The following is a 24,070-nucleotide window of genomic DNA, read 5'->3' as shown; positions in this document are numbered from 1 at the left end:
GAGATCCAACTGGGTCATTTCTGAATGAAATGTTTTCTTTATGAATCATGACCTTTCTAAGTTGTCTTAAACATGATATTCTAGAAGAATTCTCACTTAAAAGGAAAATCTACCTTTACTTGTGAATTTTTTAAGTTAATGGCATTTCTATGTTTTGCATGCTTAAAAAAAGTATTTTCTGTAAAAAATTTATACTAATTTTTAAAAAAGGAAAGCAGTTTCATAAACATTTTTCATAATGAATTATCTCTATTTTTAAAACTCCAGGGAACAACTGTACTACAGGTATTAACATAACAATTTGAGCAGACAAGCTGTTTATATGTGTTACAACTTTTCAACTATATTAAATATATTTGAAGAAGACTTCATTTTCTTGCTGTTTATATCTTAAGAAAATACATTTAATAGGATAATTATTTTGCTACATTTTCTTGCATTGTTCATGTTTTAGTGAGCAATTGATTTATTCTTGTATGGCTATAAATAGAACATGTGGACTATCTCAGATATGTGGGTATAAGAATGCCTGTTTTGTAGCAGATGTTTGCAGCTTACTTTTACAAGGCCATAGAAAATATACATTATATTATAAAATCATAAGCTGTATTCTGCTTGAAACTTAGAGGAAACAGACAATAGAGACTAAAAAAAAATCAATATAGTTAATATCCTCAGAAATACCAGAAAGTTTATTATATTCATAAAATAAGTACAAGATGCTTTTAAAAAGGGACATTTCATAAACAAGAAATATGCTTGGAAGTAAAAATATGACAATGAGAATAGAACATTCATTTGGAGATAAAGTTAAGGACTTTTTCAGTGAGTAGAATGAAAAAACAAAGAAGAGAAAAAGTAAGACTGAAGATATGAGAAATTTATGCAATCAACCTAAGTTTATGAGCCAAACTTCTTGGGAAAAAATGGGTGAGTTAGTTATCAGAGGGATGGTAGAAGATGATTCTCAGAACTAAAGGGAAAGATGTTTTTCTTATTCAAATAATGCATCCGGTTTTCATGACAATTACCGAGAATTAGGTTATACGAAGCACATTAATTAACAATTCCAGACCAGTGGGGCTAATCAGCTAACTACAAAAAATGTTTTCCCTTTTTTTCCAATGGCTCATAACAGTATTAAGAGCTCCAAATAGTTCCTACCACCACCTCCTCAACATGTTGGACCTTGACAGTATAGATTGCAAGAAGAGTGTGATTGATTATCTCTAAGAAACTTCTATTATGTCTCATTTTCTTGTTCACCTGGTATCCAGGGTAATATTTCAGAATTTAGGCCCATCAACACTTCTTAACCCCGTCAACACAAACTTTTCTTTGATGTTTGCTTGAACTAATAATCTGTCATCACCAAAGTCCACTAAACACTCATCTTCCTTTCAGAACTTATTGAAGCTTTCAATGAAAAGTAAAGCCTGAAATGGAAGATGGAGGTGCTATTGTCTCCCTTATCAAATGTGTAGTGAAGAGAAGGTTCGCAAGGTCTTTCAATAACTTTTCACTACCATTTGTTTATCACTGTTTCATGTGTCTCCCTGAAAAGTTCAGCAACTGGGATGCACGTGTTATTGTCGCAGTTGCTTCAACCTTCCTGGCCACTAGTCTTAATCAATTAAATATTTTAACAGCTGGCTCACTGTTTTTTGTCCTCTAATATTCTTATCATTCTTGATTTAAATATCTTCGTCCTCCACATTTTCAATGCTCTGGCTTTCCACTCTATTTCAGCTACCTGATACCATATCCTTGGTTTATAGTCATTGCTAATAACTGTTCCACTTCTAAAGCCTCCATTTAAACACCCAACACCTGGGCTAAAAGAAGAAAACTGAAGGCTCATTTTAAATCTGCCTTCAATTATGTGAAGAATTTTTTTCTTAGAATATAGTAACTAATCTTTTAAAATCATCAATGGGATTGCTTAGGTACAATTTTGAAAAGATACTTAGAAGCTGAGAGATTTGGAACAACAAAAAATGTAGGGTTTTAAACTGAGTATTTTTAGCATAGATTTTATTTAGTTTAATACACAAAAAAAACTTTTAGTTAATGACTGATTTCTAGATGTTTTATGGTTTAGAGAAAGATAGGATTATTACTGCTGTTGCAGATTGAGACCAAAAAAAAAAAAAAAAGAATAATGAGAAGATAAATTATGTACTACTTGAACAACGTATACGCTTGCATTCATTTAAAAAAAAAAATACCTGAGAAAGAGAAATAGAATGTTTTAGTTTGTTTCAATGGGATTTAATAATCATTAACTACTACACACTTTAGAGAACTAGAGTTAAATATATATAAATCTTAATGGAATTGTTTTAAGGGAAAAATATCTGTTATACTGAGACCCTAAATATATTCATAGAATTGTTACCAATTAGGCCTTTGAAATTTTACATTCTTCATTCCATTATTCATTGCATGTTTAATCCTTGATTTCATGTTAATTTAACATTTATTTATTAAATTTAGAAACAATCAAGTACTATTCTAGAAATAAGGACTTAAAGATTTAGTCTAAAGAGTGTTCATCCTCATAGATTCATGAACACAAGGGCTGTAAATTCAAATGCTATTATATCATAACTGTGGAAATCTACAAATTATTTCAATGAAATATGCCAGTATAAAGTATTATACTAAGAATCAAACATTATCTAAATAAAAACACATTTATATTATATATTTTAATTGATACCATGCATAACTATGCTAACTGGTTTCTGTTATTTAAGTCTATATCTACATTATTTTTATATTACTTGCCATTATATTCTGTGGGAACATCACTTATCAAATTGAAACTTTTAGTTTACTATCTCAGGTTAATAAGAAATCAATAATCAAAATTTACGTGAATTTTATTTCCATCAATGAGTTTGGTTTTTAGATATAGTACAAAAAAATCCTTATTTCCCTTATTTTATTAAATCAACATGCTAAAAATAAGTGAAAGTATGCTTTCCAATAAATTGTCTTTCCATTAAATGAACATAGTTTATCTTAAGGAAAATAAAGATTTTAACATTATAAAATTATTGTGAATATTCAAATTAATATTACAAGTTAAAATTAGATGATGACTTTGCAGTATCATGTATCATGTACCTTTAGATATTGTAGAAAAGTGACTCAAGTTCTATTCTTACTTTTCTTAAAAAAATATATTACCGATTGTTTCATAGTTATATTTTTGTTTTAATTTTCATTAGTGTTGGAAGACAAATACAAATATCTTTTTGAAATGGTGGCAAAATTTCCTTGTCATTTAAATATGCTTTTATAAAACACTTTTTTTCTATAATTGGGACTAGTTATTATTGAATATGATTTTTAACATAATTTTTCTTAAGAGGCATTGGGTTAATATGTGGAAATTGTTGCTCATGTTGGCTTAAAGAACAATTAGATCTCTGAATAGCCCACTAACAGATTGTACATCCATGATAAAGCCTACAGCATATTTAGCCATCTTCATAATCAAGTGTGAGCTAAGCACTGATGGGTGCTCCATATGCATGCATAAATGATGCTTCCATCCCTCGCATCTGTTCATATTAATAATGATAATTCTTAAACAGTGATTTTCATCTTTAAGAGTGTTACAAATGCCAACTAATTAATTAATCCCTTAAGTGCTTAATTGCATATGGATAATTAAACACACTCTTTGCTGGCAAAGCTTATAGGGCAAAAATTCAAAGGGAAATCATACAAGCCTGATTTTCTAGCCAATGGGTTGTAAATGTAATTTCTATACATACATTGAAGTGGAAGCATCTTCTCTAGCCCCATTCTAAAAATACTTTTTGCTGAAAGCATTTCTACAATATTGAGAAATGCTATGTAATTATTCCTACTTTTGAGAATTGCAGGAAACATTATTGTATTAAAACTGTTGAGAAATACAAATATGTTCATACTATCTATTTATTTAGTACATAGATATGTATATATACTGTTTAGTGAAATACAAAGCTTACTTGGTCTCTAAATCTTTTTCTTTTTTTAATAAGACAATTATATCCCTTAGAATGAGTTTTGTTGGGAAAAGCTTTTGGAAACAATGCAGTTTGTTTTATGATACCTCTCAATGAGGTAGGAGATTTTTAGAGTTATGATTCTTTTTTATTATATGGCTTTTTGGTTTTTTGTAGTCAAAAGCTTTCTCAAGTGTTTTATTTTTCAAAATGGTTCTGAATATTATTTCAGAAATAATATGAGGAAACTATCATGAAATAAAAACACATAGTATCATTGATTACCAATAATGTTTCAGCACTAAAAACTAAATTGTCTGATACCAGTGTTTCTAACTGAAAACAATTTTGCATATTAGTTGGGATATCTATTTTAATTCTCATCCAATGACTTTTTTTTTTCATTGCTTTTAGAGAAAGAAGAAGGGAGAGATGAAAAAAAAGAGAGAAATATCAATGAGGGGGAAGCATTGACTTTTTTTTTGCCTCCCATATGCACTGGACTGGGGATTATAAATGCCCAGCTCTGGGATTGAATTTACAACCTAGGTATGAGCCCTGACTCAAACCCACAAAATTTCAGTACCCAAATGACAATCTAACCAACTGAGCCACACATGCCAGGACAAGGAAATTTCTTCATTGTGAGGCATTTCATCACACACTACAGTAGGTTTAACATTATTGACCCTGTTTCCAACTTCTACCTTGCTTCCACACTTGATTATAAACTGCCAACACTTATTTTAATAATTGTTAATATGGCTTGATTCTCAATATGTCTATAAATCAAAGATTCATGTCTCGTAAATATGTGTCAGTTTGTATAGTTTGATGCACACACTATTTATTCACAAAAGGGTACTTATTATTGCTACATATTATATTTGTATATTTTCTAGAGAACTAATGGTACAGCTGCCATTTTTTTAGATCAATACGTAAAGATGTATATAGATAAGTGGTGGGTCAAAAAAATCTACTGCAACTGTCCCTTGGGTGCACAGGCTTTGAGGTTTCCTGGGTGGTGCAGGCCAGGATCAACCACCCTCTTATTTCTATCTGGGGCCACCCTGCATGAGCTGCAAAGCAATCTGCAGCTGGCTGCTACTTGTGCTGGGCTTGGAGGTTTCCAGGAGGTTCCAAACTGTGGTCCAAACCTGGCTGCTACCAGTGCTGGGCTGAGGGCCACTTAGCCAGAGTTATGGAGCTGGGGACAGGCCTGTAAGTTGGGTGGTGCAGAGACTCAGGAAAAGATCAGGGCAGGGAAAACAGTGTAAGCCAGGTTGATGGAGTCTCAGATATGGCTCCTTCCTGCCAGCTCTGTGGCTCTGTGAGAGGAAGGCTCAGAAAAGGCATAGTGGCCTCTGTATGCCCTTCTGTCTGGGAGAAAGCTGTCCCCCAGCTCTTGCTCTGATGCCAGACACTTCAGTTCCTCCCTGTATGTCACTGATGCCTTTTAAGCTGCTACCCCTTTGGTGCTGGAGTACAGAGGGAGTGCATCTGTGTAAGTTAAGAGCAGACCCTCTAAAAGGAACTGACAGGGAGTTCAGTCGGTTGGTGTTTTTTTTTTTTTTTTTTTTTTTTTTTTTGCCAACTCCAATCCTGCTGGTTTTTACAGCCAGAAGTTATAGGGGCTTATCTTCTTGGTACTGGTACACTGAACTGGGGAGTCTGGTGGGGGGCTGGGACCCCTCACTCCCAAAATAATCTTTCTGAACTTTTGTTTACCACGCGTGGGTGTGGGACCTACCTGTTCTGCATCCCCCATCTTTGTATCTCCTACCCTTCTGACTGATGTGGTTTCTTTAGTTCTGTAGTTGTCATAGTTCCATTCCACTTGACTTCTGAGGACTCTGAGTGATTGTTAGTCTGTAATTTAGTTGTAATTTTGATGTGGTTGTGTAAGGAGGTGAGCTGTGTTTACCTGTGCTTCCATCTTGACTGGAATACCCAAAGATTAAAGATAAAGAGAGAATCTAAAAGCAGCAAAAGAAAAGCAGTTAGTTATCTACAGTTAGTTTCCATAAGACTGTCAACTGATTTATCAAAAAAAAAAAAAAAAAAAAAAAAAAACTTCGCAGGCAAGAAGGGATTGGCAAGAAATATTCAGTCATGAAAAGCAGGTACCTACATATAAATTGCTCTACCCAACAAAGCTATCACTTAGGATCAAAGGGAAGATGAAGATCTTTCCAGACAAGAAAAAACTAAAGGAGTTCATCATCATAAAATTGTTATTTAATGAATTGTTAAAGAGACTTATTTAAGAAAAAGAAGAAAATTAAAGCTATGAATAATAACATGCTAATAAACACATACCTATCAAAAATTGAATCTAAAAAACAAACTAAGAAAACAGGAAGAACACAGAGAGAATCATAGATAAGGAGAGCATTCTGATGGTTGCCAGAGGGGGTGTAGGGGAATTAGTGAAGAGGTGAGGGGATTAAGAAGTATAAATTAGTAGTCACAGAATAGCCATGGATATGTAAAGTACAGTGTAGGAATGGAGTAGCCAAGGAACTTTGAAACATGACCCATGGACATAAACAAAGATGGTATTGCCTGAGGGAGTGGGGGGTGCTGGGTAGGGGGAATAAAGGGGAAAATTGAAATAATTGAAACAGTACAATCAATAACATATTTTTTAATTTAAAAAAATAAAATCTAATACAAAATTCAGGCATTAACCAAAGATAAAATCAAATTTAAATTTGTACCTATAGAGGTTTCAGAGATAATGGGACTTAAAGAAATGACCAAAGCAGGCAGCTTCTATACTTCTTACATTAAAAACAAAAAACAAAAAGCAATAAATTTTTGAGAATTTGACAGGACACAGACACTTAGCCTCTGATGTTTAGTTAGTAAAGAATCTAAGCAGAGACCGGGATTGGGATAGTTAGTTATTAAAGGAGTAACAGGATTTATTTCTGCAAGCTTTTCAGCCCTGAATTTCCTATCTTTGGTGTTAAGGATATCTAGATCCTGGTGTAAGGAGGGTACTTTTCACATGGAAGATGTATTTACTGCATTCAGAGTGACAAAAGAGAATCATAATGTCTTTCTTATACCACCGGTTGTTCTGAAACTTTAATTCTAAATAATCAATATGCCAATTTGGCAAATTTCCCCTGTAAGTGGTACATGCTTAATGTGTGCTTGAGACTATAATCTATAAGACACAATTTCTTTACCTTCTTTCACACACTAATGTGTTCTATCCTATCAAATGTTATTAAGGTTTGCCTGAGCTATTTCTTATTGTGCTTATTTTTATCTATATCAATCATAATAAAATCTTTATGTTTTTAAGTATGTATGTGAATAGTTTTAGTATAAAAGTTCTTGATAAAGAAATCATCTATATTATCAATGACTTTTTAGAAAATTGTCTTTTGGCTTGAAAATAATAGCAAAAAATGACTATTACTGCACACACAAAAAAATCTTATAATTGTCTCTGTAACAACACTTTATATAAATTAACTTTATTAAATATTCAAAATCACCACTGACCAAGATTTTGAATAAAGTGATCAGAATGATTGGGGCCATGGGGTCAATTCAAATAAACTGAATGGATATTGTTAGAGTAAAACCAGATTAAAATTTTTGTGACAGTAAAGCATGTGAGGGAGTTTTTAATCTCATGATGTATAATTTGGGAAACTAGTTAAGGATGCAAAAGGCCTGAGTTTTGAGAATACTGCTTATCTGTACTTTTTGAAACGCACTGATTTTTCCACTGTTAAATTAATGTGTTCTCTGGTATGGCAACTACACAATTTTGGGAGACAGTCACTACCTGGGGTTGTTGATATGGACAAGAGTAAATCGTTTATTCTAAGCCTTTAGGTGATCTGGAGGTATTGAGTATTAAAAAACAAAACAGCCCTGGCTGCTGTGGCTCAGTGGATTGAGCATCGGCCTGCGAACCAAGTGTCGCTGATTCAATTCCCAGTCAGGGCACATGACTACGTTGCATGGCAGGTCCCCAGTTGGGGGCACAAGTGAGAGGCAACCACACAGTGATTTCTCCTTTCCCCTCTCTCTAAAAACAAACAAATAGACAAACAAATAAATAATTAAAACAAACAAACAAAAAACCCTCTTCAGCCAGCTAAGGCAACTAGGACAATTCTTTTTTTTCTCAAGTGGAACATCAGGATACAACAATGTGGTAAAGATTAATGGGGAAGGAGTAGAAGTATAAATATTTAATCCAGAAAGTCCCAGAAACTATCACCTCTTAATGGCTGGTATTCTATCAGTATTACTGTCCATCCTTCCATTGTTTCATCAGTAAATTAGAACTAATAATAAAATCTATTTCATAGGACTATTGTGAAAATTAAGATAAGGCATATCAATGCTTATAATGAGTAAGGACTATATTAAAAGCCTAATTTAAATGAATTATTATATTATTATGAAAAGTTATAGAGTACAACTTGAGAGGGGGTTTTGAAGTCAAAAGTACCTTCCCCATCTTTCATAAATCTTCTTGAGATGATGGCAACCCTAACATTGTACCCCACTCTGGAGTTAAAGAAGTCACTATTTAAAATTAAAAGTACTCATTTGGAAATAAAGATGTGAACTTATTTAATATTTTTCCCAAATATGCTAATTCAGAACATTTATTAAAAATTGTTTTATTGTATTCTTTCCATTACTATTTAACCTCCTTATACCCCCTCCCATTTGCAATCACCACACTGGAGTCCATGCCCGTGAGTCCTTTTTCCTTTTTGTTCATTCCCCCCACTCCCTAACACCCCCCCTCCAATAGCTGTCAGCCTGCTCTCTATCTATGAGTCTGCCTCTATTTTGCTTGCTAGTTCAGTTTGTTCAGTAGATTCCACATAGGAGTGAAATACGTAGCAATGGTCAGAGATTAAACAGTATTTTGTTTCTCCCCATACATTTCTTCTTTAATTGGGAGTCTTTAAACAGGAAGAAAAATATATAAATTTAGAAGGAACTTTGCATTGTGTTGTGCAAATGGATCTTGTTAAGGTAATATCTTTTATCAGATATGAAAGGATTCCTTAACATAGAAGAGGGATTACTAAAATGGCACATGTACTCACAACTGTGTACATTACTTTTATAGACATGAATATAATACATACATACAAGGTAACCTGATTTATGGACTTTAAAATAGACAAATATTTTACATCAAAATGTGCATATCCTAGTCTACTGGTTTTGCTGCTGAGTTAGTAAATGCACTATATTAGTGATTTAGCACAATAAGAAAATCATGACATCAATGGCGGTATGTTGTCACTCACAAGGTACAAGTTAAGATAAAATAAACATTTGTATGCCTATAGAAGGAGATATACTTAATAAAAACATTAGATATTGATACAGCCGTAATACCCAAAGCAATATCCTAGATATAATATTAAATATCTTTTCAACACAAAGTATAGCTGAAAGAATCATCATTGTATGTGACCAGGAACTTTTAAATTAGGTGATATGTGAACACCATACAGCATGCTCTCCATCCCAACTGGAGTAATCTAGTGGCACATAGGAATTTTCCTTTCTGCTTATGTGCTAGAAAATTACAACCTTAGGAAAAATAAATCATTTTCAGTTTTAATTGCTTTCATATCCCCACCATTTTGTTAATTACTCTACCTTCTCCTCTCTCTGACATTTTGTCAGTTTTACTCAGATAATGGCTGCATATATTATTGAAAATCTAGTTTTGAAAGTCTAATCTGATACATTTACATAACTGTTGATTGCAAATCAAGTCTCTGAGGAGGTAGAATGGTAAACTAAGCAGCTAAAACTTTTCCCAGCCTTCCTTCTTATAACAATTTCTTAACATAGGAAACCGTAAATAGTAACAACTTATTTGACCATATCTAACAATATGTAATTCATTGGTTTCATTGTTAAACTATGGAGTTATTACATTTCTTTGGGATGAGCCACTTCTATTTTGTTACTGAAAAAGCTACATCCAAAATGTACCGTTGGTACAGATTTCTGTTGAATTTTTGCCAAAATCTTTAGATTCCTTAGATACACATTTTTAATAGTTAATTTAAGAACATATTCTGTATTCATACAATTTAATATCGCTTATGTAAAATAATGTTGCATAAAAACTACACTGTAATTTATCTAGCTTAATACGTATGTGATTATTTAGCATAGTGAAAGAAAGCAGCATGATTAATTAAAAATGTCCATATTTTTTGTGTTTGATGCTTTATTTCTTTTCTAAATCTGCATGGATTAGTGGTCCAAGTAGATTAACAAGTGAGTCTATTAGCGAGCTAAGGTTTTGTGCGCTGCTTATTTTATATTTTGCAGAATTCCCTGCTAAAATGAATCTGAGAGTGTTACAGGGACGTCAGAGCAACATGACATTTAAGTCTTTCTTTTTTCCGTTGCAGACAAAGAGAGATCAGCCTTTCCTCTCCATCAGTTCCAACTGCAAATGTAAAAGTTAGAGCAAAGGGCAAACAGAACTGACTAGACCCTCGGAAGGCCAGGTTCATCTACCATGCCTGAGCACAAAAGATCAATACAGCCACGGAGCCTCAGCAGAGAATGTATACTGCTTTCAGACTTAGTATCTCTGCCCCCAGATTAAATGTTAGTATCCACCAATAGATGCCGGATCCACAGAATAGGCCAATTCTTCTTCATTCCACAGAAAACACTAGATACAAGGGAGCAGGGGGTGATAACTCCCCCTTTAGAACTGGGCCTGGCAAGATAAGGTTCTTAAAACTATGTTTAAAGTTTTATTTCCTATTTTATTTTTTAATTAAAAATAAATACCCAGATAAAATGTAGGAGAATGTAAATAGTTTCTCAGGGTATTCTTTGGCAATTGAAACAAAACTATAAGTCAATAACTTTTCAGTTGTTGAAAAGGAAAACGTAATTTTCCACCATAACCTGAAGAGCAGTGATATCCCTGACTTATATTTAGTACTGAGTGCAATTACATTCAAAATTAAATTATTATAATTAAGCTGTATTACATCACAACTTTCAATTTGCAGCTGACATAAAGCAAGCAGCATGTAAATTCAGGTAGGCATGATAAAGGTGAGATTGAGAGATGATTTAAAAAAATCTTTGACAAATATAGACAATATCGAATCTGTTCATTAAAATGCTTCAGAGGAATTCTTCAATGGAATCAGATGAAGGAAGGATTGAAATAAAAAACTGGCAAACAACAACATAAGAGAATGTGCTTGTGTGTGAAGACTAGCAGCGGAGGGGTTTAGCAATAATTGACAGTGGTCTTCCCAGGTCATGAAAAGTTTAACCTTATGCGTTACACATTTCTTTAAGGAGATATAGAGAATGTAAGACCACCATATCTACACAGAAAAAGAGGAAAAAATATATATATATTTTTTAAGTTCACATAATTTATAGGCAAGAGAGACTTTGGCAATAGGGAGCACTAGATTTGAACCCTTTCTCTACCACTTTACAAAATATGTTGCTTTGGACAACTTTGCTAATTACATTTAAAATAAGTTAAGTAACTTGGATCACATGGGTTATTTACAGCTATTCCCAAATACTGTTCATTTTTTATTAGCTAAGAGATATTGGATACAGTATTTCTGAGTCTTAATTTTCTCTTCTGGTAATTGGGATAATGAATATTTGCCATAAAATAATCATATCTGATAAATTTCCCAGGGATGTTGTAAACATAAAACATTATGATATATGTAAAGTACCCAAATTATTCTCTGATTTAATAAATACTGTCAATTTCTATCTCCATTAATTATATTCTTTAGTATGAAATTTTGGAAAAACTATATTTTTGTGATGATGACATCAAGTAAAGGTTTGTACATAACCTTTATGTACAACAAAACCTTGTACATAACTGTACATAGGATCACTACATATAATAGAATGTGCAAATAATTCAAATGTCCATCAAACTATGAACAGATAAACAAAAGTGGTACATTCATAGAGTGGAATATTATTCAGCCATGAAAAAAGTGAAGTGTGATACATGCTACAGCATGAATGAAAGGTGCAACCTTATACTAAGTGAAAGAAGCCAAACATAAAAAGGTACATATTATATGATTTCATTTTTCATAAAATGTCTAGAAAGGACAAACCTAAATCTAGAGAGACAGAAGATAGATTACTGGTTGCCAGAGCATGTAAGGAGAATGAATGGGGAGTGACTACTAATGAATATGACGCTTTTAGGAGTGATGAACTATCTGGGATTAAACAGCGATAATGATTGCACAATCTTGTGAATTTTCTAAAAGTCATTGAACTGACATTTTGAAAGGGTGATTTACTTTTATCTATGAACCTATTCTACAGAAATAAAACTATCATCAAATGCAAAAAAAGTTTATTAGCAAGGAATTGAATTGTCATGGCGAGTAGTTGATAACAATCTGTATGACAATCAAAAGAGAATGTGTGAGCATATTTTAAAAACATAATAATGAAATTGTTAGTGTGTTTATTCTGTACTACCTGTTGGTTAAGCACCTGCTTGTATTATCTTCTCATTAATTTTATCACTTTTTTTTTTTTTTGGTAGACACTCATTAATGTTTTCATTGTATAGAAAAAAAATATTAAAGCGCAGGAGACAGTGACATGCCTAAAGTGATATTTTTGTGTTCCAAGCCTCAGTCTACCTCTACAATTTGGAAGATATATCCTGACAACCAGAGTTGGTGGATTCTGTGTGCATTATTATATAGGGATGTCCAGACTAATATCCTGGGAAACAGTAAAACATTATAATTAAAAACATGGGTTCTGAAGCCACAGAGCCTTGGTTTATATCTCAGTTCTGACATGTACCGGCTCAATCACTGGGCAAAGTATTAGCTTCCCTTTGCCTGAGTTTTCTTCTTACTCAATGAAATGGGGATAATAACACTTAAGTCATAGGGCTGTTTTTATTATTAAATGGAATAATTCAAGTAAAGTGCTTAGCAAAAATTAGAACATAGTAGACCCTAAGTGATAGTTATTTTTCTGTGTCAATCTGGCTAGGTCAAAGGAGAGAGGCATTTAGTCAAATATTATTCTAGATGTTTCTCTGAAGGTATATTTTAACTGAGATTTGCATTTAAATGGATCAACTTTGAATAAGCAGATTACCAGAGTACCCCTCATAATGTGGGTGACTCTCATCTAATCAGTCAAAGGCCTAATAGTAGGAAGACTGACTTTTCTGGAGAAAGATGAAATTCTGCCAGCTGCCATTGGGCTCAAACTGTAACTGCTCCTGAGGTCTCCAGCCCTAGTGGCCAAACTTGCACATTTTGGGCTTGCCATCCTTAACATGGACTAGATCTTTAAGCTCTCTCTCTCTCTCTTTCTCTCTCTCCCTCTCTTGCACATACGCATCCTATGAATGCTGTTTCTCAGGAAAACTCTGAATAACACACACTAATAAAATTCTTTCTTCTTAAGAAATAAAAAAGCAAATTGCCAAATATATATCTTATAATCCCGTTTTTGTTAAGATAAAGCTTGCGTTTATACATATACCTTTTTCTTATGCATAGAGAAAAATGTAGACAGATGGATATGAAATTGAAGAATAGATAAGCAGATTTTGACTTTGTATTTTGTACATATTTGTGTAGCCTACTTTGATTCATTAAGCAGACATGGCTTTTGGAGTTTAAAAGGAAATACCAATAAAACATTTAAATACATATTTTTAATGATTTAAAAACCAACAAGAACAATCACAAACAAAGCATCTGGGTTTAGTGAGGATAGCGGAGAAAAAGGGGACGAAACGGGATTCCTGACTGGGGCGGCTGCCCGAGCTGTGGCGGGAAGCACACAAAGGATTTTTGGCGACCACAGGCTACCCCAGAGAGGAGTCAGGTGGAGAGCGGATCTCTGCCCGCTGGCAGAGACGGGACTCGACCAAGTGGCATTGGCACTGAAGGACAGGAGACAGCGTGCTGCCGGGCAAGTGAGAACATAATTCTCCTTTAAAAGAACTCAAGACAAAGCAGATAGAGTGACTCTCAACCAAGTAGCCAGAAGGAAGATCCTATCAAAGAACATCTGAAATATAACCGAACAGCATAAACAAACGACATAAAGGGTAACACAAGACCATCAGGCTCAGGATATCAAAGAGACTGCACCACTGAAACTCCCAGACCTTCGATAAAGAATATTACACCACAAAGGAGGGAAGTCAAAGCAGACTACCCCCCCAAAATAAATAAATAAATAAATAAATAAATAAATAAATGAATAAATGAATAAATAAAAACAAACAAAAAGAATCCAACATGGTAAGACGCAAAAATAACCCCTCAATGAAAAGAAAAGAGGAATCCTCAGAAAGAGAGATAGACGAAATAGACATAGCCCAAATGTCAGACATGGAATTCAAAACAATGGTGGTAAAGAAGCTCAATATACTCGACATCCTTAAAATCAACTATGACAACCTTCAAGGAAGTTACCAGCAGCACCAAGAAAATTACAGGGAACTGGCAGAGAACTACACCAGCATAAAAAAAGACATAGAAATTGTTAACAGGAACCAGGAAGAACTTAGGAATACAATCTCTGAACTGAAAAACACAGTAGAATCAATCAAAAGCAGACTTAACGAAGCAGAGGATCGCATTAGTGAGTTAGAAGATAATGTAGAGAAAAACTCCCAGACAATACAGCAAAATGAAAAATGATTGAAAAAATATGAACAAGATATAAGGGAATTACAGGATAGCATTAGAAAAAATAATTTAAGGATCATCGGAATACGAGAGGGAGAAGAAAAGGAACATGGAATTGAAAATCTGATAGGAGAAATAGTGACAGAAAATTTTCCGAACCTGATGAGAGGAAAAGCTATGCAAGTCCAAGAAGCACTGAGAGTTCCAATCAAGAGGAACCCCCAAAAACCCACTCCAAGGCACATCATAATTAAAATGGCAACATTCCAAGACAAAGAGAGAATCCTAAAAGCAGAAAGAGAAAAGCAGCAAATAACATACAAGGGAGCTCCGATAAGGCTATCAACTGATTTCTCAACAGAAACATTACAAGCCAGAAGGGAATGGTCAAAAATATTTCAAGCAATGAAAAACAAAGGCCTACAACCAAGAATACTCTACCCAGCAAGGCTCTCATTCAAAATAGAAGGTGAAATAAGGAGTTTCTCAGACAAAGGAAGACTGAAAGAATACATCTCCACAAAACCAGCATTGCAAGAGATGCTAAAGGGAGTGTTCTAAGAAAAAAGAAGAAAAGAACAAGAGAGGAGAGGAACAGAGGTACAAAGGGAAATGAATAAATACACGTCAATAATAACCTTAAATGTAAATGGATTAAATGCTCCAATTAAAAGACATAGGGTAACGGAATGGATAAGAAAACAGGATCCATATATTTGCTGTCTACAAGAAACACACCTCAAAACAAAAGATTTACACAGACTGAAAGTAAAGGAATATAAAAAAATATTCCAAGCAAACGGACCGGAAAAAAAAGCCGGGGTAGCAGTTCTCATATCAGACAAAATGGATTTCAAAGCAAGGACAATAAAAAGAGACAAAGAAGGACACTTCATAATACTTAAAGGAACAATCCATCAAGAAGATATGACTTTGATAAACATATATGCACCCAACATAGGAGCACCCAAATACATAAAGCAAATACTAGAAGACCACAAAAAGGATATCAACAACAACACACTCATTGTAGGGGACTTCAACACTCCATTATCAACAATAGACAGATCATCAAAGCAAAGAAACACCAAGGATATACAGGCATTGAACAACACACTAAACCACATGGATCTAACTGATATATATAGAACTTTTCACCCCAAAGAAGCAAAATATACATTCTTTTCAAGTGCACATGGGACATTTTCAAAGATAGACCACATGATAGGTCACAAAACAAGCCTCAACAAATTCAAGAAAATTGAAATCATATCAAGCATCTTTTCAGATCACAATGCCCTGAAACTAGAAATCAACCTCAGAGGAAAAAATCAAAGACACCCAAACTCATGGAGATTGAATAACATGCTATTAAATAATGAATGGGTTAACAATGACATCAAAGAAGAAATCAAGAAATTTCTAGAAACTAATGATAATGAGCACACAACAACCCAAAACCTGTGGGACACAGCAAAAGCAGTCCTGAGAGGGAAGTTTATAGCAATACAGGCATATCTGAAAAGGCTAGAAGAATCTCAAATAAAAAACCTAACCACAATGCTACAAGAACTAGAACAACAACAACAAACAAAGCCTAGGGCAAGAAGAAGGAATGAAATCATCAAGATCAGAGCAGAACTAAATGACATAGAGACTAAACAAACAATCCAAAAGATCAACAAAACTAGGAGCTGGTTCTTCGAAAAAATCAACAAAATCGACAAGCCTCTAGCCAGTCTAATCAAGAAAAAAAGAGAGAAGACACAAATAAACAAAATCAGAAATGAAAGAGGAGAAATCACGACTGATACCACAGAAATACAAATGATAGTTAGAAATTACTTCAGACAACTGTATGACAAGAAATTTGACAATCTAGAAGAAATGGACAAATTTCTAGAAACATACAACCTCCCAAAACTAAATCAAGAAGAAGTGGAAAGTCTCAACAAACCAATAACAAAAAAGGAAATTGAAACAGTAATCCAAAATCTCCCGGCGCACAAAAGCCCTGGACCGGATGGCTTCACAGGCGAATTCTACAAAACATTCAGGGAAGAACTAACTCCTATCCTCCTCAAACTGTTCCAAAAAATCCAAGAAGAGGGGAAAATCCCAAACTCTTTCTATGAAGCCAGTATTATCCTAATCCCCAAACCAGGTCAAGACACAACAAAGAAAGAAAACTACAGGCCATTATCACTGATGAACATCGATGCTAAAATCCTCAATAAAATATTGGCAAACAGGATCCAGCAATACATCAAAAAGATCATACATCATGATCAAGTGGGCTTCATTCCAGGGATGCAAGGATGGTTTAATATTCGCAAATCAATAAATATAATACATCACCTAAACAGAATGAAAGACAAAAATCACATGATCATATCAATAGATGCAGAAAAAGCATTTGATAAATTACAACACCCATTTATGATGAAAACACTCAGCAAAATGGGAATAAAGGGAGCATATCTTAACATAATTAAGGCTATATATGAGAAGCCTGAAGCCAACATCATACTCAATGGACAAAAACTGAAAGCATTCCCCCTGAACTCAGGGACTAGACAAGGTTGTCCACTCTCTCCACTCCTTTTCAACATAGTGTTGGAAGTCCTAGCCACAGCAATCAGACAAGAAAAAGAAATAAAAGGCATCCAAATTGGGAAAGAGGAAGTGAAACTTTCATTATATGCAGATGACATGATAGTATACCTAGAAAATCCTATAAACTCCACTAAAAGACTACTCAATATAATAAGTGAATTTGGCAAAATCGCAGGGTACAAAATAAATATACAGAAATCTAAGGCATTTCTGTACACCAACAATAAAATAGCAGAGACAGAGACAAAAAAGAAAATACCATTTACTATAGCAACAAGAAAAATAAAGTACCTAGGAGTAAACTTAACCAAAGAGATAAAAGACCTGTACTCTGAAAATTACATAACATTGAAGAAAGAAATTAAGGAAGAAACAAATAAATGGAAGCAAATACCATGTTCTTGGATGGGAAGAATCAACATCATCAAAATGGCCATACTACCCAAAGCAATTTACAAATTCAATGCAATCCCTATTAAAATACCAATGACATATTTCACAGACCTAGAACAAATACTCCATAAATTCATATGGAACCAAAAAAGACCCCGAATAGCAAAAGCAATCTTGAGACAGAAGAACACAGCAGGAGGAATCACAACACCAGATATCAAACAATACTACAAAGCCACTGTAATCAAAACAGTATGGTACTGGCATAAGAACAGACATATAGATCAGTGGAACAGAATAGAGAGTCCAGAAATAAACCCAGGCCTCTATGGTCAACTAATCTTTGATAAAGGAGGAAGGAACATAAAATGGAGTGAGAAGAGCCTCTTTAACAAATGGTGCTGGGAGAACTGGATAGGGACCTGCAAAAAAATGAAACTAGACCACCAACTTACACCACACACGAGAATAAACTCAAGATGGATCAAAGACTTAAATGTAAGCCGTGACACCATAAAAGTCCTAGAGGAAAACATAGGCAAGAAAATATCAGATATCTCACGTAACAATCTCTTCACGGATACATCTCCTAAAGCAAGAGAAATAAAGGAAAAAATAAATAAATGGGATTACATCAAACTGAAGAGTTTCTGCTCAGCAAAAGAAAACATCAGCAAGATGAAAAGGAAACCAACCATATGGGAAAACATATTTGCCAATGACATCACAGACAGGGGACTGGTTTCCAAAATATATAGAGAGCTGATACGACTCAACATCAAGAAAACAAACAACCCAATTAAAAAATGGGCAAGGGACCTGAACAAACACTTCTCCGAAGAGGACATACAGAAGGTCCATAGACACATGAAAAAATGCTCAACATCATTAGCCATCAGGGAGATGCAAATAAAAACCACAATGAGATACCATTTTACACCAGTCAGAATGGCCATCATCAACAAATCAACAAGCAACAAGTGCTGGCGAGGATGTGGAGAAACGGGAACCCTACTGCACTGTTGGTGGGAATGCAGACTGGTGCAGCCACTATGGAGAACAGTATGGAATTACCTCAAAAGATTAAAAATGGAACTGCCTTTTGAACCAATGACTCCACTACTAGGATTATACCCGAAGAATCTTGAAACCCCAATTCAAAAGAACTTATGCACCCCTATGTTCATTGCAGGACTGTTTACAATAGCTAAGTGCTGGAAACAACCTAAGTGCCCATCTGTAGATGAGTGGATCAAAAAACTGTGGTACATTTACACAATGGAATACTATGCAGCAGAAAGAAAGAAGGAACTCCTGCCATTTGCAACAACATGGATGGAACTAGAGAGAATTATGCTTAGTGAAATAAGCCAGGCAAAGAAAGAAAAATACCATATGATATCACCTAATACAGGAAACTAAAGAACAACACAAACAAAGGAACTAAATAGAACAAAGAGCAGAATAGCAGTCAATAGGGGGGAGGGGAGAGGGAGAGAAGGGGGATAAGTAAGGGAAGGGTTTAATTAAAGAGCCTGTATGAAAGACTCATGGACATGGACAACGGGGAGGGATATGATTGTGGGAGAGGGGGTGGGTTGGGTGGGGGAGAGAAATTGGGGGAAAAGGGGACAACTGTAATTGAAAAACCAAAATAAAAAATTAAAAAAAAAAAAAAAAAAACAAAGCATCTGGAAAGAATCTCTGTTATGTGAATTTGGAGGTACAGTTACCCCCCTGTTGGGCAGTGAAATTGACAACGAAGTACCAGCAAGAGGAAAGACATAGCATGGTGTGGTCCAAACATGGACACAAAAGTAGAAAATTAGTGGGAAAATCAATCTACTACTGCAAGTTATTTTTTGAGTCTTAGCTCATTTCCGAAATAGCATTTGATTTTTGAATGATTTTAAAAAGTTATTTGGAGATTCTTCCTGTCTATAATAGTGTCTAATCTGAAACTGACAGAAGGCATATTTGAACTATGTATATGAGAGAATTCAACAACTAAGTTAAATTCCTTTAGCTAATGTTTTGCCTATCAGGTGAACTGACATACTGTATAACCTTTATATTATTGAGATTTATCCAAACTCTCCAAAAGGCATTTCTAAGAAACTGGTAATACTTCTAAGAAATAAAATTACCACTTTCTCTTAGGTTTTGAAGGTCTACATTTATTTATTTATTTATTTATTTATTTGTTTTTTTGCACTAGCCCATATCTGAAAACTAATTCCTGGTGAAAGTCTTGCTAAAAGTCATATAGCAAATTGATAGCAAAGCCACAAATAGAACCTAGTAATCCTTATTTTCAGGTCTAGACTTTAATCATTGAGCCAGGCGACTTGCCACTTTCTCTGACTGATCACCCTTAGCATTTAATCCTTCTTCCAAGATTACCATTTATAGAGGTGACATAATTTGACATTTCTGCATGGTTCACATGACAGACAAAGGCATGTGTGGGATTAATTTACTAAAGATGACAATAATTATAAAACTGAAATGGTTTTTCAGATTAAACCCAAATACGCTTGATATTTTCAACTGGAAAACTGCCAAGAAAATGACAAAGATGTTCAGTGTGTCCCTGCAACCATCCTGTACCGTACTTACTCTATCAAATGCACAGAGTGGTTGGCAAAGAAGTGACGTGAAATTATTTACTGAAGATGTTGATGCATAAAGACATATTCACACTCAAGAACTCATTTATATCAGCCTGAGGGCTGATATCCTGAAACTCATAAGGACTATACGTTCTACATCCTGAAATAAGTACCCGGAGTTTCATGGAATAACACAGACGTGCAATAGCCAAAAATACACTGCACAGTGGCCAACATGCATTTCAGGGTGCTCTGAATATTCTAAAGGGTGTGAATGTAGCTGCTTTTTCCTCAACTGAAATTAGAAATGGCTGTTGCTTCTTATCACCAGCCCAGGGCTTGATAACATTATTATTTTTGTCCTCATAAAGTTCACAAGTGGAGCAGCATAGAATGGTATTAAAAAGAAATACTTTTTAAATTGAATGATGATTTCTTGTTTGTAATAGAGGCGAGAAAAGATAGAAGCAGATTCTTTTATATTTCTTTAAACATTTTCTCCTCTTCATTCTTCCATCCCATTTAAAAGATCAGAAAATTAAAACACTTCTGAATATTAAGAGTAGAACCACTAATGTTTCATTAAATATTTGATGAATTGTAATTGGAAGAGATCCAATATCAAGTCTAGATTAAACTCCATTTTAGTTATTTTTAGATACAGTTTTAGATACTGTGTGTGTGTGCATGGGTATGTGTGTGTGCATTCTATTTCTCTACTGTGAGCTAGTCTAGAAGATAAACTTATATGAGCAGATAACAGCAGCAGACCTAAGTACAGAGAGCTGACACATTAGCTGGAAACAGCTCATACAAATACCTCTCTTGTGAGGGGCATTGTTATGTAATTGATCTGATTACTGTGTAAAGACACTGAGCAACAAGTCTTCACCAAGTCTGCCTTTGAAAGATATTGCTTATCTGGGGCAGCCGAAATGGGTAGCATAATCGTACCTGCAGTTGGATCCAAAATATCCATTGTTATTGTTAGTAATATTTAAATCACAAAGACCTTATTAACTTTAAAAAAGCCTGAGATCCCATGAAGGTAAATGATGATAGATGATGATAGATAATTTAAATAGGTTTTATATTTCAAATATTGCATACATTTCTACACAAGAAATTTCTAAAACCTCTTAGCTAAGTATATCTTGCCTTTGGGATCTTTTGTTTTTTCATTTGAATCCTGGCTTTGCCTCACGTGATGCTATTCATGGAGATCTCGTGTTATTTCAAATCCCACCCATTACTGCATTTAAATTGTTATATCCTTGTTTTTGTTTTGATTTACTTTAGTGTTTATTCCTAAATACTATATTCTAGGTCCCATTGCCAATCTTTTTTATACATGACATTTAACAAGATCCTGTCCTTAGGCAGCCTGCCTTTTAGAATTTAGAGAGGTGATCAAAAGTTGTATTTTGTACAAAATCTATTTTAATGCTGATATATATTAAAGTACCAAAGAGAAGTAGAGTTTTTAATTTCATTTTATTGTATTTTTTCCATTACCATTTAGTCCCCACATGCCCCTCCTCCCTACAGCAATCCCCACACGGTTGTCCATGTCCATGAGTCCTTTTTCCTTTTTGCCCAATCCCTTTGATAAATAAGTTGGGAGTTCAGAAAAATAGTTAGGCCTACAGAATAAACATCAGAGTCAAGATCAAGAGCTCCTAAATTTACAGGTATAGATGATAAGAAGCCAGCACAGGGGAAGGCATTGGAAGGCAGGAGTGTAATGGTGCCCTACTCACCAAGTAAAGTTAACATAAGAAGACAGGAGTGATGAACTGTGACAAATATAGATGGAAGTTTGATACATTGAGGACTTAGAATTAATCATTGGATTTGGCTTAGTAAAGTTGTTCTGAACTTGGTAAAAACAGTTCCAATGGAGGAGCGAAGAGAAAGACTATTTATTGTGAAAAGAGGAATAAAAAGACAAAGATGTGAAAAAATACAAACAATTATTTCATTCAGTTTTGCAATAAAGAGAGAAATGAAAAGATAATTGGGGAGCTACTTAACATCAAGATTTTGCTCAAAAAAGAAAAACAGTTAAATGCTATAATTAAGAACTACTACCAGCACTGGAGACTAAGAAAATAGAGTCCTTGAAGTCAAGCTGACTCAGCTTTTAGCCTCCTAAATAAAAAGGTAGATAGAACAGGTCTTGTCTGCAAAATAAATTCAAGACCTACTTATCTACCAACAGCAATAGAAAAAAAAAAAAAAAAAGAACTACTACCAGCAAACATAAAACTGAGACTAGTATATATCCTGCTCTCTGGGAACTCTGTACATTTGTAAGAGTATTTGCATTATTCATATTAATGTCACACAAAAAAGGATGATTAGTTTTGATAGACCTGGATTGGGAGTTTTTATTTTGTTGGTCCTTTGTGGTTTTTATATTCTATTATTTAGAAGATAGTGTAAGAAATAAAGAAAAGCAATTAGTCTTGAAAGTTTGAAAAATAAATTTTATTTAAAATCTAATTAAATTATATATTATTCAAATAAATACAAGAATATAACATTTTGTATATTTCAATGTATTCTGTAATTCTTTAAAGTATTATTAGTTCCTTTCTATCACCCATGATTATGAGGCATGGTAGGGTGTTTTTATATTATTTTCATAACGATAAGTAAAAATTATCCTCAGACAATAAGCAAAGGAGATTGTAACATTAAGGGATATTTACTAGGTATATTAAGATAAAAATGAGGTGCAATTTATGTATGTGAATGCATTTCATTTAACTATCACCTATTAAAATTGTGTTGTTATTGCCTTTAAAACAAAACAAAACTTTTTACAATTTTGTCTACATAAAGATATAGTTTTATCTACATATTATTTTATGAAAACTTATCAATGTGAATACTTCATTAGTGATTATTTTTTTGTCATAAAATACATAAGTTTAGAATCTATATCTTTGTCATCACCCTATCTCCAATCTACCCAGAAGAACAAGAACAGTGTGCTGGTTTCCTTGTGATAATAGTAATACTGACCATTATATCTTTTATATGGACCTTAGCATTCTTTAGCAAGTTCATTCTTGAAGTATTTTATTCCACAAAGTTAATAATTAATTTTTGTAGACTTTAAGGTGAAGCTTTCATTAAAATATATTGGATATAAATCAGTCAGTGTATTATTTTCTGAGTGATTTCCAGAAAATTTTAAATTTTTGTATGCAACAGCAATTTTTTAGCCTTAAAAATTGTTAGAGATACAAATAATCAGTTTCTATCCCAAGCCCAACAAATCAGGAAGTCTATGGGCAGGGGCCCCCAATTTGTCATTTATCAAGCCCTTCACATCATTATAATGCTTGCTAAACTTTGAGATCCTTTTCACAAAAGGAAGACACAATATATTTAAATATTTTTTTGTTTTGTTTAAAGCTATTTTCAAAAAGATAAACTGCATTAAGATTTCTGAGTTCTGTATAAAATTTTTATAGCCTATTTCAGCTGAAAATTTGTTCCTAAGTTATATAAAAATTAAAGAAATTAAATGCATTGCTCAATTTGCCTTTAATAAATTAAAATTATATTTATTAGATCATATCTGTTGGTATTATTTACCTCTTAAATTTAGTCACATTCAATATAGTTACAGTAATTTTTCTGATTATTATATCTCCATATTGTAGAAATACTTTCCTTTCATTTTATGTAAAGAAGTACCAAAAAAATTACA

General features: G+C 33.8%; 1 non-coding gene across 1 annotated transcript; it reads left to right on the top strand.

The window, feature by feature from the left end:
• Positions 1-22,442: 22,442 nt before the first annotated feature.
• On the top strand, positions 22,443-22,569 carry LOC149995888 (small Cajal body-specific RNA 15). The gene has a single exon (XR_016507543.1).
• The last annotated feature ends 1,501 nt before the right edge of the window (positions 22,570-24,070 follow it).

The sequence above is a fragment of the Furipterus horrens genome, unplaced genomic scaffold (genome assembly GCF_987537825.1).
Source record: "Furipterus horrens unplaced genomic scaffold, mFurHor1.1.pri manual_scaffold_12, whole genome shotgun sequence".
Lineage (NCBI taxonomy): Eukaryota > Metazoa > Chordata > Mammalia > Chiroptera > Furipteridae > Furipterus > Furipterus horrens.
Note: the sequence above shows the minus strand (reverse complement) of the source record. Positions and strands in the feature narration are given on the sequence as shown.